The following is a 21,484-nucleotide window of genomic DNA, read 5'->3' on the forward strand; positions in this document are numbered from 1 at the left end:
TTGTTTGCACTGACCCCAAACTGTCTTCTATTTAAAAAGAATGATATTTTAATAGATATTTATATAATAGTTATATAAAACAAAATGGCAGTAAACAGATAAATTATAAATGAATTTTAATCATTAATATTCACTCAACTAAATGGATCAGTATCCTGAGAATGCCGTTATTTTGTGTTCAGCATTTGTATATGACAGGTTTTATTTACTTGTGTACTTGTGTCTACAAACCCCAGCTGAGTCATGGGGATTTTATTACCCTGGGGAATGAATAAACATAGAAAAAGATGGTCTCTTAGGAGTCTGAGAAAACACATCAAGTGCAGAGCAGAGATGCCTAGTGCACTCTCATGCCTTTCCAGCATATGAAGAGTAGCTATAAATTCAGCTAAAAAGTAGCATGAGTTCTCAAAACACACCCACTATACCATGGGGTACATTTCTGTAAAACACCTGCCCAACAAAAACTTGTAGCAACCAGTCAACCTACAATTATAACTGCAATATTTCTGCATATCTGTCCCATGTCCCTTGTTCAGGACCTGTGTCTGGGACCCAGCTGGATCTATGGCCAGATCAAAGTGTGGAGGATGCTGCAATAGTTGCATCTCCAATGGAGATGGAATTTCTCACAAAAGTCATGTTTACTGATGTAATTTATAATAAATCAATAGTTATCCTGCAGGCATTTTGAGGAAGTAAATTACTCTGATGACTTTATGTTCCTGAAATTACCTTTCTCATCTCAAATAAATATATATCCTTTTATATACTTAACCAGTACTTTTAATTATATTTGTTACATATTATTACATTCAAGGCCCTGCCTGTTGAATGAAATCCATATTTTCCTTTCTGAACAGCAGTTTACACATGAATGTATTTATGTTTAGTTCTAGTTGTCCTGAAATTCTAGTAAATGCATCATGAAGTTAATAATATTAATAATTATTAATATAATATGAATTAATATAATTAATCAGGGTGTTTTCTTGATCATTTATACAATATTTAAAGGTATCTTTGAGGTATCTTTGCCAATATTGTCAGCAATTCCCTATTCAGTAATCCTTAAATTGCAAAAGGATCATAAAGGCATTAGCAGAGAAATGAATGGTCTCACAAAAGGCACTGTACAGAAAAAAAATCTACTTGCAACTCCAAATCTCTTGAGGGTTGTCCATTCAAACACCAAAAGTCCAAACACTCAAAAGCTGATGCTAATATCTACATTCAGAATGCTAAGCAAGAGAATAATACTCTTTTCCTATTCTTTTACTTGCACAGATATTTTGTGAATATAAACCAGTTTTCCAATTTTTCCACATGTATGTTTTAGCATTATTTTTAAAACAAAATGGAAAGTAAAAATAACCTTTCCTACATTATGCAGCAAATGTAGGCAGACCTTTATCTTCAGCATGACTCCATAACTGAAGCTGTCCACTTGTGTCCCTACAAAGACCTTTTTGCACAGTCAGCTTAAATTAATAAAGACATATGATGCATTAAGCCATGCACATTACATTGAACAGCGGTTCAGGCTTGAAAGTGCCTAATGTTGAAGAAAGTTTCCCACCAGCTGTTTTTGTGTTGTTTTGTGCTCCCATTTGAACTATTACATAATGTGTTGAGATGAAAAATTGGCATATAGAGGTAAAACAGTTTTGTTTTCTATTTGTTTTCTAGACCTTTAGAACAAATAGAGAAAAAAAAGAAAGGTATAGCAAATGACATCATAGACCATCACTTTCAGGAAGTATTCTTAAAATATGAAGACATATCTTCATCATGTCGGAGTCATAATTTATGACAGATCGAAATCAACATTCTTCTGCCTGAATTATCATGGTCTAAAGACATTATGTACACCGACTTACTGTAACACAGGAAAAGGAGAGAAATAAAAATGATAACTGATATGTTGCACACCATATTTTACTCAAAAAACATCCAGTGAATGATTCAAAGCATGTACAATATTGAATCAGATAAAATAAATGAGTGTGCATGCACACACATGAAAGATTTATTGCAATAGCACTAATGTTTTGTCCATCATATACTTGTGCACACAGAAATGCAATCTACTCTGAGATGGAAAAAGAAAATACAACAATTAGCAGGCATGGCTAGTGCCCCAATGATTAGAATCTCACTGAGTTACTAAAGAAATGGGCTGCAGTACCACCAGCTGGTTTGTAAAAGCTTTGCTGCTACTTAGGAAAAGGCAGAGGTAAAACCATAAAAGATGAAAACAAAACCTTCAGTGGGCATTACTTGAGCCTTTCATTGGGAAGACACAAGAGATTTCATTTCAGCCTTTGGTCATTGCAATGGGACTTCACCACCATATACTTTCATCACTGTAATGTCCACGGGAGTCATATTGCATTCAGAATGAAAACCAAATCTATTTTTGATAAGAGGTAGGTCCAAGAGCTGGAACCATTAGTTAGTAGAAAGGCCCAAGAGGATGGAACTGCCATGACAAATTAACCTTATCATGAGGCAAGTGAAAAAACTTATACTTAATGCTGCCTAATCTTAGCATATATGTGTTTTGCCTAGAGATGATTCTGGGCTCACTCTTAGAGTTTTTTAGTGCACATGCATAACACTGGCTTTTGAGACAGAGAGATGCAGAAAAGTTATCCAGAATTTACAATGGGGTTTAAATTTATCACAAAGCAACTTTAATGGGACTCTTGGCACTGGTTATCCCTCTGGTAAAATACCAGCCACAGGAAAGATGAATTTGCTGCCCATTCATACTCACCTAAGCATAGATTTTAAGGTGAAACAAAACCAGTGATTCAATTTCTCTTCCACACAGGTAAGAGGTCCAAATGATCTGCATGGTCCATGTTCGTGTGTAAGTGGTACCGATTTTCAGTATAGCTAAAAGTTAACACTGGATGAAAGTTTGCATCCAGAATCAATGGAGAAACACTGTCCAAGTAGCCATTATCTGTAGCCTCATTTCCACAGAGTTATAATTTGTTTCAAATCTTTGAATACTGATAAGGGTGAGAACACCCAGAGTCAGGCAGAGTGAGATGAGACTCTTTCAAAAAAAGAGGTCAGAAATTCTTCAACATCAATTTCCATGTACTCAACACCCTCTTTTCTATTTTCATGCACCAGGCAGGCAGGCACTTTTACTGGTAACACATCCACACAGGTTTCCTTGGCATGCCTCAAATCCTCACAGCGCTATTATATGTGAATGCTGCAATTTTCCATCAATGGAGAAACTACTCTGTTTCCACTCCCTGTAATTTTACACCTTCAGAAGACACTTCTGTTGACTGACAGACATCACCTTCTTCTTCCTATTGCTGCACTGGGATTGGAAGCCTGTGCCTCATAACAGTTAATATTCCTGACTTTCTTTCTTATACAATTAAAGAGAAGTCACATGGAAGAACAAGTTTGTGCAAGGCAGGTCAGGTTTTAAAATACAAAGTCCCAGGAAAGACGAATATGGAGAAGTATTTCAGCATCTTAGTTTAAATTCAGCCCTGTAAAAGCTCACATGAAATATTCATACTTTAATGTCCACAAAGTAGTTTAATCTGATCTGCAGAATCACAACACTGGCAGTATAATATGTCCCATGGCCATACAAAATGCTGAAGTGAGCAGAATACGCCCATTTTCGGCGGCCAGAAAAATTCTGACCTGCAGGCTCTGGTACAAAGCACTCACTAAACACCCGGTAAAGCTATTTAATATATGTGCCCTCTGGAAATGCTGAAGGCCTTTCTCCTTAGGTGTCTGTCTCTGATCCTAGCAACGGACACTGTTTCTTTGTTCAGTGACCTTATGAATAGAAGTACTAAGAGCCAGATAAATTGCTAGCAGCATCACAGTCATTAGTGAAGGCCAGTGATCCTCCAAATTTCATCCTAAACTCAATTATGTGGAGAAATCTATCTACAGAACTTACGGGTTCCTCAAAACACTTCATCTGTCATCACCCCATTGAACCAACACTATTTATTTGCTTTCTAAAGGAAAGCTAATTGATTTATCTGTTACTTGGAATAACACCACGATAAATAAATTATCACTTAAACACAATGGATTACTAACATTTCCCTTTCTAATTATATTTGTGACATATTACCATGTCTTCCTTCTTTTAAAAGCTTGCATATGTTTTCCTTATCCCTATAATCTAATCTAAGGTGCAAAATCTGGACTTGTGCCAGTGAACCCCTTTGTTAATATACTGCTGCACTACCAGAGTCCATCTGGAGTTACTGTTCTGCTTGATGTCACACGGCAGATCCTACCTGCATGGAAGATGAAAGGACATTCAAGGCACGTATCAAGGGATGACAGTTTTCTTTGTGATGAACCACAGAGTCACAGCTTGTTAAGTAAGACTGTGACAGTGATAAAAGACAAAGCCATCATTTTATAGCAGAATATGGCCTATCGGTACATGACAAGCCATACTATCTCTGCTCACACATGCTGACATCTCATAATGCATTCTCCCAAGTGCCGGACAGAAATAGTCCCTGAAGACAGCACCACTAGAGAGTAATAGCATACTGCTTATCTGGGAGCAAATGAATGGAAAAAACCTGAAGTGTGCAATGTGTCCCTACAAAAATCACAGATAAAGTGAGCTTTCAGCTGAAAGAATTTTCTAATTTCATTAGAAGTTCAATTGCTTTCAAATCAAACAATAAGACAGTTATATTATCTTCACTGACAACAATTTAGTCCCCTTTCACTATGATTTTTTTTTGATGTTGAAAGTAAATTTCCAAAAATCTGTTGGGAGACTTCCTTTTTGAGAGCTGTGCATCCATACTGTTCATACAGTCTTGCACTGTACTTAACATTCTTCACACTCGACATCTTCCCAGCCTGTCCAAATATCACTAGCTGGTGCTTACAGGCTCCCAAGCTGCCCTGCAGGGTGAAATCCCATGGGAATGTAGGTTATGGTGAGAGGCTAACAGCCAGACACCTCCCAGAGCAGGCAGCATAGAGGGACACGGAGGGGACACTGTCAGCAGAGGTGGCAGGAAGGAAATTGAGGCTGCTACCTTGCTGGAGGGAAAGGGAAGACTTAGTGGCTTCCTGGAGAGAAAAAATCCTGAAAGGAGCATCAAGAAGGAAAATATTTAGCTTGAAAGACTAGGGAAATATGCAAAAGGCTACCAGCCAGCAGGGGAATATAAGGAAAAGTCAGGCTCTTCTCTTGGTTTTAGCCCAAGCCTTTTGATAGCCCCCACACAAAACTTTTCATGATATATTGATGTTGCTTTTGGAAGCAATTGCAATCCACCTGGATGGAAGAAACAGAAATATCTATCTTCTCTAGTGATTCCTATGAAACCTCTATGTCCCTACAGCAACTCTCCTGCAAGTGCAGCTCTTTGGGAGGGACAAGGAACAGCAGTGCAATAAAAACATAAAGTGATGTTCACAGAGATAACCCTGTGTGACTGCAAAATTAGTGGTGATGTGATGATGTAAGGGCTGTTTATCAGCAAGAAGCTGTCAGTGTGGCTAACAGGGGCTTTCAGGCTGAGCATTAATCACATGGGCTTAACTGAGAAGTTCTCCTGGTGCTGCTGTACATTAGAGATGCATTGGCTGCATTGGCTGGGGATTGTTAGTCTTCAAAAGTGCCAGTGGAAAGCTGTCTGCCACTCTCCTCTCGAGATGCATAGTGCCTTCTGCAGTCCTTCCTGCAGCCATCCTCTCACAGAAGCTGTCCCTCTGGCACAGCCAAGAATCCTGCTCTCACTTGCCCTGTAACTCACCCACAAATACCTGCAAATTTCACTGGTTAATCACCTGCAAAATTGTCCCCTGTGACACCTGTAAAATATTAGTCACAAAAGTGAAGTAGCCCATTTGAGTGGTGCCTGCCATACTGATCAGCATTTACTGTTTGCTTGTGCCCTTCCCATCTGTTGACTGAATGGCACTTATCTTCACACATAAATATTAAATTCTTTGGTATAGTTGTAATACACTAAGTACAATAAATAGCAGTAATGTTAACTACTGTATTTAATAGTGAAACTCTTGATACCATTTATATTGCTATAACTATTGCCTAGTTAGTCCAGCATTTCTGATTTGTGTCACAACTTTTGTTATATAGATAAATTGATTTTTTGTTTTCAGTAGTTGTTGTCAAGATCAAATAGATACTTTTTAAATTTCCCCTCTTCTTGATTCTGGACTTTTAAATCTATATAGACACTCAGGTCCCAGTACCTTTATCTCCATTTCTATATTTAGAGTACCTTCCTCACTTATCCTTCTTCCATTCTCATTTTCATGTCTTCCTTTTATGGTGATTCTCAGACCTGAAACTGCTCTCTCACTCCACTTATGTTGTTTTGCAGGAACCCCTCTGTGCTAGATGGATCAGAAAAATTCAATTCAAAGACAAATATTTCAGAATTAAACCCAGAAAATATTTCAGGCACTACATCTGATATTTGACTGTCACAGACTCATTAAGTAGGCACTTTCTTGGTAAAAGCTTAGCCAAGACAAGATGGCTCTGCACTCTGTTCAGCTGAATCTTAGAAGTGTCCAGTGCTGGAAAAGGTGGCCAGTGTTGGGGAAGAACCAATATTTGAGCAATTACAGAGCATGTATACATGACCACATTGTGGTACATAGAACTGTCTGGATAACAGATTAGAAAGATCCCATAATACAGTGCTTTTGCAGAGGGAGTCCCCCCATCTGCCACGCCTCAGCTAATCAATCCTGTGTCTCGGCTTCATATGAGCTGGCACAGATTGTTTCCCTTTCCACACCAACCACCACTCACAACTTGTTGTCTCCACTCCTTCACTGGTGCAGTACAGACAGCCATAGTTATTCTGAGGCAGGTCTCCATCCTGTGTAGTCTTAGGCATGCATTTACCTGGCTAAAAAGTATATAAAATGTCTTATCTCTTCTAATTTTACTGTGGTCGTGTGTTTGAAAGCTCTTAATCCTGAAGTGGTGGGATTATGTGACAGTTCCAGTTTTCATTTGAAGAAAAACTCTTTAAAATTTAAAGAAGTATGTTCAAAAAATCCGAATTCATAGAGAGAGGAAATCACCTTTTCTTGTTTGTAAGTTTTTCCTGATTTTTCAGTCATTCTAACAATTTTGGCATATTCTGTTCTAGATCATTTGCAATTGGAATTAGCTATGCTAAAACACTTCATTGTGAAGACTAAATTTGTAATTTGTAAACTCATGACAAAGATCACACTTTTTTACACATTCTGACATATGCATAAATTAAAAAAGTCTATCAACATTAAATTCTAAATAAATGTTATAACTTCTTCTGTTTTCTTCTAGCGAAGCCATCACACAATTTTTAAATTGGAAAGGACAAGCTGTTTTATGAAGTCAATCATCATTTCACCTGAAAAAAGGCTATTTTTAGAAATTCATAAAACACAGCTAGCTTTTTGCTAGAGTTTTTAAGCTTTATGTACATTGTGGTCCCAACTAAAGTGCCAAAATGCCACAAAGAAAGATTATTTTCTAAATACTTTCAGCTTAGTGAGAGACTGAAAGTGCTGGAAATTTTATAAAAAGAGAAGCCATAATGAGAATTACCACTCAGCTTTTTGATCAAAAAGGCTGATTAAGCACTGGAGGTTTTGGGAAGGTTTTCAAGCAGAATTGATGCCATAAATAATCAGAATTTTGCTGATCAATTTGGTAAACTTACTGAATATTGTCTTACATGTGATCATTTTTAATATTCAGGTGGGCCTCATATATATTTTAAAAGAGATAGCCTAAAGCCTAAACCTACCTAAACCTGACCACTGCTATTGGGTAAATATGAAAATACAGAGAATGTGTATGTTGATGACTGAATCTTGCCATTGTTCAGGTTAGCTCTTCATTTTTTATCTTATTAAGAAGCTCCTAGAATTACACAGGAGAGTGCCAACAATTTGAGATATTTTCCACGCAGGTCAGGCTCTATCTGTAGCTCTTGGGGGGGCAGAGGCTGCCAGAGTGGTCAGGCTTCACTCCATCTGAAGGCATCTGCATCCTAGGCCAGGTTGCAAAGAAGCAACCTGTAATACCAGAACATTTCCTCTAGGGAGCCATGGGATGGAAGAAAAGCACATACTAGAAGGAGTGGAGGACCAGGGTTAGATGTCAAATGACCAAAATGTCCCAATTTTCTGTTGTTTCTCTGTACAAATTGTTTTAGGTTCGCTGATGTCTTGAAGCAGGAGCAATAATGAATGTCAGAAAGACTTTCTTCATGTCTCAGGAGCACCGACTGGAATATATTTGAGATGTTTGGTCATTCCTTTACCTTGGCCCTGATCATAGATGAATATTCAAAACTGCACATGAGGGGGTTTTCATGCAGCAACTCTGATCAGAGTTTTTGGATCTGCAATGCACAAGTTACTCATGTAAGGCATGCAATGCACAGTGAATATGAGATAACCTCCTCCTTGTCAAAGATAAGGTGTGAACTCACTGATGCTTTTCGGAAGTGGAGTAAATTACTTCACACATTGCTGGCTAAGAGAATTTGCAAAAGGAGCTAGTGTGGAGTAGTTTATGAGCTTGAATTCACACTCCAATTTTTTTTTCTTTATGGTAACTTTTAACGCAGAGAAGCATTCAGTCATCTTAATTCTGAGAGCCTCAGTTCAAAAATTTTAATGTAAAGAAGCATTCAGTCATCTTAATTCTGAGAGTCTTAGTGACCAGAGTCTTAAAAAACTGCTGTGTAATATTCTTGTGTTTTTTTCTAAAATGCCAATTCTCCATAAGCTGAATTACACTCTTTTCAGTTTGTTCTGATTTCAAGGGTAATGGTATGAGATATTTTTCTTGAAAAATATATGTCGTGTTAACATGGGCTATTCAAATATGTTACATACAGCTGAAGTATGAAGAAATTCTAGGAAATTAGTATACAAATTAGCATATTTATAGTACTGGAGGTCTTATGTAACTTGTAGTTTAGGTCTTGCATCTTCCCTGGCATCTTCCCTTGCTTAATAAGTTCAAAACCAAGAGAATCCTCCCTCTTGTAAAGCTGGAACTTCTGAATCAGGACCTCTTTGGCACATGAGGAAGAACCCAGCAAGAGAAGCACTTCCCACCAAATCCTGCTGTCATTCCAGATGCACAAAGACTTTTAAAAGCAAGAATCTTGCTCAGGGCTTTATGCAGTCTGGTTTTGATACTCTCCAAGGATGGAAACTGCACAAAATCATCTCCAAAGGAGCAGGCTTTTCGCCATATTTTTAATTGCTTTGTTCAAATTCACACTTCATTTAAAGTGCTCATGGAGGTGGAGTGCTAGTGAACTTGTCAACCTTTTTGAAATGTGCTGAATCACAGGAAAAGTGAGGATGCTTGCTTACAGAAGATATCCTGAGCTAGAAAGCTTGAGTAATAGTAAATGAAGTAAAACCAGATTCTTTCAGAGTCGTCACAGGATCAACAGCATAATTTTCCACAAGGTCCTAATACAAAGCATTTTATGCAAAATTCTGGCATTTCAACCTAGTAATAACCTACCTGTAAAAACTAATTGCTATGACCCCAGACTCTGGTTAAAGATAAAAGGTCAGTCAAGTGGGTAGATTTCAGTGACTGTAAGCAGAAAATGAGAAACAAAAATCAGTAAAAAATAATACCTTGAATTGCCTTCTTTCAATTTCAGTGCTCTATTAGACTGCTTAAGTATTACTTCATTTAAATATCCCATACAGCAAAATTTTAGGTGCTTAACTGAATGTTGATCAACCAGTATTCTTCTTAAAAAACATTCTTTGCAAGTTCAGCTTTGTTACTTGACACCTGATTTTCCAAAATTCTGAGCACCTGCAGCTCCCAATGACTTCATTTTCACAGTAACCACAGTTACCCAGGAAATCAGTTCAGAGCACACTTGTACTCACGTGGCATAGCCCCAGTTTTCAGTGGAAAACTATGCATTTTGAAGACTAGGGCATTTTTTATTTTGCTACACCTTCAAATAAGAAGTGTCTATTTTTCCACAGCAGATGCTGGAGCCCTGTCCTTTTAAGCTGCCAAAATCCCAGATTCTGTTTCCAAGCTCATCTATTTAAAGAGCAAGAATTGTCATGCTGGAAAGTACCTTAAAAATAGGGGTCTTGTGCAGGGCCTAGACCCAGCTCCCTACTTATTCCATTCTGTATGCCAATGGCAAGGAAAAATAAATTATGAACAGATGCTTGCTTCTGCCCTGCTCTGGATTCTGGCCAGACAGACTATTTGAAAAGGTGTAATACAAGCAGCTGCTGCTTTCTAAAGGTACAGATATTTATTCACAGGAACAAGAGAACTGAGATGAAAAAGGTAAAAGAATTAGGACTCTGAAAAGTACAATTTCTTAGAGCTGCCAACAAGGTGACACAGCTTTCCACCTCTCCATATGCAGAGGCACCTTCTATAAATCCATACTTGTGCTACATATTCTGAGGCACTTGGACAAATCTGGCTAATGCAGAGTTCCTTGTTTCAGTGACTCTGCAGAGCACAACTGGAGATTAGGAAAATAATTATTCACTGCAAAAAAAGAGTGTATATGGCATTAATCGAGATTATAAAAAGCTAACTACATCTGGGGCTAAAAAACTGTGCTATCCCAAATTCTCATTAATAGCATCCAATTACTGTCTGTGGTTATGTAACTGCTCATCTCACTATGTGGCCACTTACTGCTGGAGTCTGCTGCTGCTCAGCATAAATTGCACAGAGCACAGGGTGTAAAGGCATTAATGGCATTTACTTTGCATTTTGCAGTACAAGGATATTCAAAAATATAATCTGAAACAAAATTCCAAGTTGCAGGGAGAAGTCATTCCAAACAAATTTTTAAACCTCTTTTTTTTTTTTTAATTATTTCAGTTGCAGGGGGAGTGGGAATTTTGTTTGGTTGTTTTGGGATTTCAGTAGCAAAAGCATATGATTGTTATGGGGTATAAAAGAAAGTAAATGTTTTCTGTTTCAAATATGTAGTAAAAACTAGTACACTATCACATAAAACAAACCATTAATTTTAGAGGGTTTATTCCCCTGAATGCTATACAAATATTTCAGATCTCAAAGTGCACATCATTAGAATAGGGGAACTTTTACTGAGCAGTCTGACCAAATAAAATGTCAATGAGCCTCTACTGATAAGAACAAGCTGAGATAAAGTGGACAGAAAGATCTGTGAGTCAGTAAATACAGCAAACAACAATCATAGCAGGTCAGGCAATTATCACAAAAAGAAAAAACACCGATAAGTCCAGCAAATAAAAACTGATCCCCTCATAAACCACAAACATCAGAGAGAATGACAGACTAAAGCTGGGGCTCACAGGACATTAACCTTTCTGAATGGAGGGCTGACTATTGCTTTGGAACCAAATCCAACAACCAATCTGTTTGTACAGCAAATTACCTATTTCCTTTGTAGAAGGGAAAACAGAGTGTTTGAGTACCAAGGAAACAAAATCAATGAGCCAAAACATGAGGGAACAATTGCAAATTGAAACAATGAACAAAAGAGTTATGAAAGATAAAAGCCTAAGACTGAAGCAGCAGAGAAAAAAAAGAATAGGCTGCAATGATTTCTGAGAGGATGTTTTTTCATTTTCTTCATGGTTAATGGCAAGATTTCATTGACCTCTGCTGAAGTCAGATCAGGATTCTTAACATGAGAACAAAAATGGCTGAGAAAGGACAAAAAGCAAAACAAGTAGTGAAAGGATTCAGTGTGAAAAAAAATCTAATAAATACTAATTCTTCCCCCATTATAAGCATAATTTATGCCTCTGCTGGAATAGAAATTTTAATTTTCTGCTATCTACTAAAAAATAATAATTTAGCAAGAAGTCACCACAGGGGATTTTTGCCATAAAGAACAAAACCTTCAAAAACTCATTCTCACAATAATCACATTTCTTAATCTTCAGCATATTATCTGGGGTCTGAAAGTACACAGCTGACCCTCAGCTCCTGCAAAATTCCCTTTCCAGAATGTAGTGCATAAGGTATTCCTAAGAAAATTGACATCATACTGTAATGGTGGTATCTGCTGGTATTGAGCTTAATTTCTGAAATTTTCTACGTGAGCAAAAAATGCCTCCTGCTTATATAAATGAGCATATATCATGAGTTACAATATGAGTTGACAGATATAATCACGAGTTGACAGATAGTCAGACTTATTTCTGGAAATAACCCAGACATCCTATTTTATTCAAGATTTTTTTCAAGATATTTTTTTAACTAGCCCCGACAAGTTTTCTGGGATAAACACAGTATTGTAAAATCAGAATTCAGCCTTGTAAGTTAGCTAATATTCTGCTCTATCCAGCAGAGCCCCAGTGCTTAAGTCTAAGATCCTATTCAATACATTTCTTTCAAAACACGTTAGCTTAGCAAGGATCTATGTTATAAGCAGTATTAATCATGTGTTTGCAAATAACAGCTTTTATCAACATTGATTATTTTCTTGATAGAATTGCAAAATCAATAGGCAAAAGTTAGACAGTAGATGCAATATATTTAAATTTATAATTATTTACATTTAAATTTTAAAATTAAACTTTAAAGAGTGGCTTGCATGAAAGGATTTTGACAGATTAAAATCAGAACTGAGGGGTATCAATATGTGTAAATGCATCAGAATAGAGCAAGAGGCTAGCTAGAAAGAGGAATCAATAGTAAAACATTTATGGTGAAATTAAAAAATGTAAAGATCATAACTTCAAGAAAAATAGTTACATATATACACATACATAAGAAAAGGCAGAAAACCTTGAGGACAGACATTTTTGACAAACCTGCATAACAATGCAAACATAAATATTTGGTCTAATATAAGGACAAATTAAATGGGTGTGTGTTGCTCAATTTCTCAAGCAATGTTAAAACTCAATACTAGATAGATGTACAAAACAAGAACTGGGCCAGAAAAAGATCTATACCATGAACAAAGACTCAAAAAGAAATAACAAATATGTAACAGAAATGATCAGGGAAAGAAATAAATGCAGAGAAGAAATTAAAAAGAAAAGAACAAGATGCTTCTCATATGAATTTTCCCCCAGCATTACAGATAAGTTCTTAAAATCTGAGATATTTCCAGAGGAAAAGTAAAATAAGTATGGGTAAGGAGACAGACTAACGTGAGTGTAGAGACTGACCACATGGGTATCAAATGTACATTTTGAATACCAGAAACTAATAATGGACCCCCACATCCAATACTACATCCCTTAACTGCTGCACTTAATCAGGTCAGGATGATTTGTAGGTGCTTCATCTGAAACACTGTGGGCTACAGCACTGCAGAGCCTTGGTGGCCAGAGACCCTGGCACTCCCTGCCATGGGGCCAGCACAGGGGCAACCAAAGGGTTTTTTCTCAAAAATGCACCTGAAGGCATGAAGAGTGATGAAAGCACTTTCCTTTGAGACAGAGTCTGTGTGTTTAATGCTTTCTGTGGAAGAAACTGAACTCAGACCCTAATTTTTGAGCTGGTGAACCCTAGAATAGGATAGAAAAGGTGAACAGCACTGTCATTTTCTCCATTAACTTAAAGAAAGGGAAACTGCAGAAAAATGCAGCATGTTTCTGCTGATATGCTTTTGGCACACTGCAAAGGAACTTCTTAGGTTAAGTCTCAGAGTCAATTAAAGTGGAGGAATGTCTGCTTCTGGGGTTCCAGCCATATTTAGAAGGAAAATAAGTAATAAGATGGCTACATAGACATCATCTGCTTTGAGCATCTACAGAAGCACAAGCCTATGTGCTTAGGGATTTTAAGGCAGAACAGGGAGCTCCTTGTTGAATTTAGGCTCCACAAACGTTAAATAGTGACTGAACTGATTTAGATAATTTGTATCTACTCAGCTGTTGTCTTAGGTGCCTAAATCCTTTCCTGGAACTGAACCAGGAGAGAGCACACCATTGTGCTATTAAGTGCTCCGCTTTTACAGAAAATCAATGCCAATCTACCATATTTTCATTTAGAAGATCCTCCCCCAGCATTTGTATAGCTTGCCATTATACAACTAATTGGACACATTATAAATGCTTAAAGATATTGGAGGCCCTTAACAAGGAGGAAAACACAATTATTTTGTTTTGTAGAAGAGTATGAAAATCAGAAGAAAATTCATGTATGTAGGAACTACTGAGAAATTCTTGTATTCAGATGAGGAACTACTATGGACTTATAAAAATAGCAGGAACTTCTTCATTTCTGTTATTTTAAAAGTGAATAAACATATCACTAATAAGTAGAAGGAACATTATATTGCTAAGCAGCTGATGTTTGGTGTCATCTCTTCCTCTTAATGATGTGACCTGATGGAATTAGCTCTCTTTTCCATTTTGAATATGTGATTTTTAAGCAATTAGTGATTATCAGAGAAACCTATGGGAACATGACCTGTCATGGGGCTGCAATTTTCTTGCCAATAATTTCACAATTATCAGGTTTTACTCATTTAGTCCAGGATGGTAAATCCCTGCCTGGGACTTTGTGAAGATAATATTTTTCTCAGAAGTAAATAAAGTAATGAACATAGAACTAGGTGAGGTAACACTTTTCGTAAAAGTGATAAAGCCACAAAATCAATAGCACAAATGCTTTAAAAGTGAGTATCCATTATCCTCTCCCAAGATCCAAGGGAGAGGAACACTTTGGGAACATTTTATGATACAGAAGGTTGACCAACAAGTACAAAACTCTGAGCACTGATCTTTGCTCAGAAGGTAAGGATCAGAGCCACACCTCATGAAAAGCAAATCATTGAATTCTGGTCCACTGTGGAATCTCATCTTCCTTATTTCTCTGTAAGATTGGGTTGGCCCCAAAAAGCCAACCATTGCTGGACTGCATCCAAAGCAGCATGGGCAGTAGGATAAGGGAAATGATTCTGCCCCTCTGATCTACTCTGGTGAGACCCCACCTGTATCATTGCATCCAGCTCTGGGGTCCCCAACATAAATACACAGAACTGTTGTATTTATTACAGCAGTTAATATTATGTATTACTGTTGGAGCAAGTCCAGAGGAGGTCATGATGATGAGCAGGGCTCTAGAATACCTCTCCTGTGCAGACAGGCTGAGAAAGTTGGGATATTTCAGCCTGGAGAAGAGAAAGCTCTGGACAGATCTCATTCACCTTCCAATACCTGGAGAGAGCCTACAAGAAAGATGGAGAGGGACTTTCTATACTTCTATGGTTCTATGAAAAAAAAGGACAGAAAAATTATCATGCGAATAGAGAAAGTCACTGACCTCTGGAGATACATAATCTTTCCTTCAGGTAACTTCTTTGATTAAGGGAGTTATCCACTGGCCAGTTTTTCCAGCAAAGCACACAACTTTTCAAAAAATTTATTAATATATTTCAGTACAAATAGTAAAAATAAAAAAAAAAATTAAACCCACATAATTGGCAGTCATTATACACAAACTTGGATAAGCTATTTCACCCAAAATATACTCCCTAACAAATAATACTAAAAAAAACAACAAAACCAAACCAGTTTTAGAAGTTATTCCTGTTATTAACATTTTTTCCAATTGACCTCTTTTTTCTACATTTTCTTCAACACACTACCTATAAAATTTTTATTTATTAAAGCATTACCTTTTTACTGAAATACATAGATTTTTATAAAATGAAAAATGTGAAATCTATATTGATAAAATATAAAATGGAAATAAAAATAGCAAATGGGTCAATCTTGAACTCTGTTAAATGGAAAGAGTTTTAAAATTTCAGAACATCACATGCATTTTGACAGTAAATATAAACGTATCAGTAGTGAAAAATTCACTGTATAGACTTCCAAGATTAGCAAACAAAAGAAACAATAACCTTTTTTCCTCTTAATTTCTTTTTTTTTAAGCCAAACTTACCTTTTCTTGCATCCTAAGTAGTTTTGAATCCTTACAGATGCCGTAGTCAGTTAGCATTTAAGTTGTAGAGTGCACTGTAAATCTGATAATAAATTATTTAAAGGAAAATTGCTTCCATTTACAGGAGATCTTAGGAATCTGGTGAATATAAACCTACACAGGAGCATTTTAAAGTCTCTATTCATTCACAGCAAAGGCTTTTGTGTTGAAATGTTGATTCTCTGTTCTTCTATATCTATTCTATTAATGGTTTACTAAGCAGTGTAAAGGAAGGTATTTCCTTTCTTAGAGACCACTCAAACACATCAGAATAACTTCCTGAAAGCAATACACTTTTGCTTTCAAACAGGCAATATTTCCCTTAAAAGCTACTTTAATAATTTTCCTATTAATTACCAAGCTTTTAGGAAGAAATATTCAAATAATCTCCAGGGTTCACACAGCCTTTTTAACAAGGATACCTGGATGCCTTCTTATTTTTAAATACTTCTGTTTTACTAAGAGGAAATAGAGCCTCATAGAAACATAAGTGGCTTTTGGATTCATTGGCTGCAGACTGCCAAGTGCACTTCTGTCAAATCCAAGCCAACACCTTAAAAGGCCAGGAAAAATCTGCAATGCAAGTGTGAGGATGCACAGCAACACAGCCCCTCTCCCCACATTCTGCATTGTGTGTTTTGTTGGTAAACTTTAGGTATGAGGGGCTGCATCTTCTTCATCCATGCCACACCATCTTTCTCCTTCTCAAGGCAGTGGTTATCCTAAGCAGTGTCCTGCTCCACAGAGGCAGAACTTTTGACACAAAGGTGACAGGCAGAACTCTCAGGAAACACAGTAAACAAGTTACCATATAAAGGAATTAAGCCTGTTTCTTGTATTCATAACGCTTCTTTATCAGTAATAACAGGAGGAGGATTGAGATGTGTGCCTAGAGTGTTGCTTTCTGTTCTGCCATGCTATTCAGAAATAGCAATTTCCCAACAAAATATAAGATGGCAAAGTCCTGGTATAGCTAACTTTATATTTTCCCTCCTTCATTCTTAAAATACAAGAAAATACAGCAAGCTTCTTATGAACTATCAGAACATGCATGGCTACAGAACCTCTGCTCAGGTGCTTCTGTGCTCAGAGGCCCAGGGCAGTTGGAGTTGGAACAGTTCCAGGCAATGAAAACATAAACTTCCACCAGGAGAACAATTTATGTCCTCTAGAGGACTGTTGTCATCAAAAGCACATGACACATTCAACTTCATTGCTGGATAAATGTGATTTCTAATCAGTTTTGCATGCATTGCACAAATATACATGAACTCTAGCAAATCTTAGGGCTTTCTGTTCACTTAATCGTCACACATCTCATAACATATATTATTCTGCCTAAAACATACATTATTTGAACTAATGCCCTATGGAGAAAGAGTCAGTCACAGACTTCTTTAGATTAAAACTCAAATATTTGTGGTTTACACCTGCATGCATGTTTTTATTTTTGTTTTCAAGGCTACAAGTGTTTAATTCAATGTTAGTGATAACCAAGACCACTGAATTATTCCTTATTATCTGTAAGAACTAGTCAAATAAAAAAGTCCATTACTACAATCAGTAATTATATCCTACATCAATCACCAAGCAAACTACTCAACATTTGTCCCTGTTCCATAAATTTTCTGTACATAATAGTCACCAAACCAAAAAAGAATCAAGATCTGTTTCTGAAAACCTCAGATAAATTATCAGTAAATATTTGTTTTATTAACCAACTCTTTTACCTGCCATGTCTCCCAGCAGATGTTAAGTATTCCCATAACTCATTTCCTAAGTAAATTAATATCTGGTTACACACTTTTTTTGTGTGTGTGCCACAGTAATATGATTTTAACCTCACTTTCTTACCGGTGGCCAGGTACCAGTTGAGAGTGAATGATGTCCAGTCACAAGTCTTTACTGTCATCCAAATAAAGTTTCTCCAACCATGACCAAAGTATATTTTTTTTCTTTCCTTAGTTCTCTTCCAGCTTCATTCAGATTAAAAATACTGCTGTACATATGCCTTGTACAATAATAAAAAAAAAAAAAAACACAACCAGAAAATGCCCAATCTGTTTAATTAATTTCTGTCTGATGAATTTTCTACTTTCTCTGCTCAAAAGTGTTTAAAAGTGTTTTCTAACCAGTAGTATGGGTATCTTATATGTTGATCTTTAAATAGAATATCCTAAAATCTATTTTCAAGCCTAAGACAATCAGGGCTGGGTTGAGTTAGCTCAGGATATTTCCAACTCCTAACCTTGGCAGCATGTCTTTGCCCTATTGGAGTGCCTGTACAGGCAGAAAGACTTCATCATTTGCCATAAATACATAGGTATTTTTATTCCTTCTAAAAGAATATGAAACCTTCTTTTTTAAGTAATTGGTGGAAGAAACAAGTGTTTCTAGTTTCAACACTTACCCTAAGCAGCTACAGCAGCTCAGGGACTCAGAGAAACAGGAGGACAGGTGATGACATTTCCTGTTCTTGAAGTGCAGCATAGGGGACCCTCTGTTGGGCTGGTAATAGCAGGGTTCCCCCAGTGCTTTACTCAGATTTCTTAAGTAGCATCATTATTTTAAGCGTACATAATTTGGGTTCCTGCTAAAAGAGAAAGTTTTGCCCTCTACCAATTCTTTTTCTAGGTTGATTTCAACCTGAGCTGTGAGTACATGAACACTTGCTCTGGCATACGGGAGTAGGCGGCACAGGAGCAAAACAAGAAGACAGAGATGGGAAAGGGTGGACTTTTTGGAAACATATATACTTAGTGCCAGCTTCTGAAGCTGTGATGTTAAAATCAGCACCCTAATACAGCAGAATCCTCTCTCTTAAAACTACTAGATAAGATGTCAACTAACTCAATAACTGAGATTTGTTTAGCTATCACAATAAAGAAATATTTCTGCTGATTTATGAAGAATGAGGCACTTGAGTCCTGTTAGATAATTCCAAAATCTGATGGCCATGCAAAAAGTCTAAACTTGTTTTGCCTTAATAAAAAACTGGATATTATGATGGGACTATTCTAATGATCTAAGTGGAATCACTTATAGAATCATATAATCATTAAGACTGAAAATACCTGTAAGGTTATTGATAGCAAACAACATGGAAACTGCTGTGTTTCAGTGTCAATACAGTCATAGATTTCTATCTTCTGATGCTTTATATAGGGGGTGTATTCTTATGTATTTTAGTCCACCAACTTGTTTTAGTGTCTTTCTTAAGGTCAATATGAACTTTCATGTGGTCATATTTCCCAAGTTTTATTTTTCAATAAAAATTAAAGAATTTAGGCAGGTATCTGAATAACACAAAATGGTACAGCTCTGACTTGATGAAATCAGCACATTACTGATTTTTTATTCCAGAGACAGATGCACTTTATAAAAATATTCTTTAAATATCCTGTGACACTTAGGGATTTAACATAGAAAGAAATAGATTTTCCATCAAATTGAGGGGCCATAGAAGTGAAAAAAGCATGCATAATGCTTATAACCCCTTCATATCCTTAATTGGTCACAATTTTCAATTGCTGTTTTTATTCTCGGATGTTTCAGTGATATCTGACACAACTGAATAACAGTGAATTGCTCAGAACTTATGCCAAGCAGATACAAAATGTCATTAATTTGCTTACCTGACTAGGTATAAGAGGTTCATTCTGGCAATTTTTATTCTTGTTTTTCCCCATAGTCTTTGCATGTATCCAGGGAATTACCACTTTGTTAATTTTTATCCATTGTTGCTACGCTTCCTCTGTGTGAAACAGTCAAATTGCACAGTTTAGATTTCACTTATTCAATTGCCCCATTTTGATCAAAGTTGAAGTCTTTATTTTGCCTATATTTTTAACCTAAAGTTAGCTAATATTTAACTCTACAGGTCAGGTGAAACTTTCCTGTTTAATGTTGTCTCACTATGAAAAAGTTCAGATGATGATTAGGAACTAGACATTTATAAGCTGTGTCATATTTATAGTCCAGTTTGCAATTCACCATAGTATTTTCATAATGGTCGGCATGATTTAACTGGCAGCTCTTTGTGAGCTCATAGTTATCTAACTAAAATTGAGTATTTGGTCCATTTCTTTAAAAATAAATCATGATTGATGTCAGAGAATATTTTCATAGATGTAATGCTACTCTCTATGTAAAATGTGTAACAATACCTTTCCAAATTCTTGCCTATTTAAATACCAAATAATTTCTTTATTGAGAAATAAATTTTAGAAAAATAACTATTTTCTCATTCGCTCTATGATAATGTGAATCAAGAACCAAAGCAGTACTAACATAAAGAGAAGAAATTTGGGTCATACATAAATATACAGCAACAAGTACCTGAAAATTTAATTTATGTTCATCCAAGTAAATAGTAGAAATAACCTGGCTATCCCTATCAGTTTTCTGGAATTTTTTGCCATTGGCAGTTTACATAATTAAAATAATGACATTAAATCTAAAATGTACACATCCTACAGAGCCACCCCCTTTTTCTTGCTGCCATTTCACAGAATCACAAAATATTCTGAGTTGGAAGGGACCCACATGGATCATTGATTTGCACTCCCTGCCCTGCCCAGCACCATTGCCAAGTGTCACACCATGTGCCCGAGAGCATTGTCCAAACACTTCCTGAACTCAGTCAGTTTTAGGCCTCTCTCTCCTAGAAAGACACTGGGATTCTGGAGCTTGTCCATAAAAAGGCAGCAAGTTGCTCCAGAAGAGTTTAACGTTCGATATTGGGAAAATTTCTGCATTGAAGAAATTGTCAGGCATTGGAATGGGCTGGCAAGGGATGTGGTTGAGTCACCATCCCTGGAGGCATTTAAAGGACATGTGGTTGTACCACTTAGAGACATGATTTAATGGTGAACTTGGCAGGTTAACAGCTGGATTCCATGATCTTAAAGGGTTTTTTTCCAAACTAAATGATTCCATGATTTTAAGATTAATTTAAAATCAAATTCTTCACATATGCTATTTATTTATTCCTACTTCTTTCTAATGCCTTTGTTTGGTGACTGACTAAATTGGCAATAGCCTTGCTTTAAAGTGTAGATCTTAGGTACTTAATTTCAAAGTGCTAAATTATCACTGCTTGGTTTCTTTTCAGATTCCTGGGAGCGTGCCATTTAAAAATGTAAACACCCAGCAGACATGATGTAAACATGCAAAGATTTTAGTCAACACACTGGTTGGATTCCTCTCACATTAGCAAGGACAGCACAGACAACACAGACAACTATCAGCTCCAGGTGTTTAGATCTTTTAAAATCGGTAACACATATGCAGGAAAACTATGTTTCTCTTTAAATAAACATTTTCTATTAGAGATTTCTTACCCAGACTTGCATAACAGATTTATTTCCCTGGGTCATTTTCCATTTTACAGCAAATAGATTATAGACAGAACATAGCAATCTGACAGCAGCTTTTCCCTCCATCAATAGCATTTCTATTTAAAGAAGAGGATTCAAAATCAGTACTGAAGGTACATGCTCTCTTTTC

This window comes from Zonotrichia leucophrys, chromosome 7, assembly GCF_028769735.1.
Source record: "Zonotrichia leucophrys gambelii isolate GWCS_2022_RI chromosome 7, RI_Zleu_2.0, whole genome shotgun sequence".
NCBI lineage: Eukaryota > Metazoa > Chordata > Aves > Passeriformes > Passerellidae > Zonotrichia > Zonotrichia leucophrys.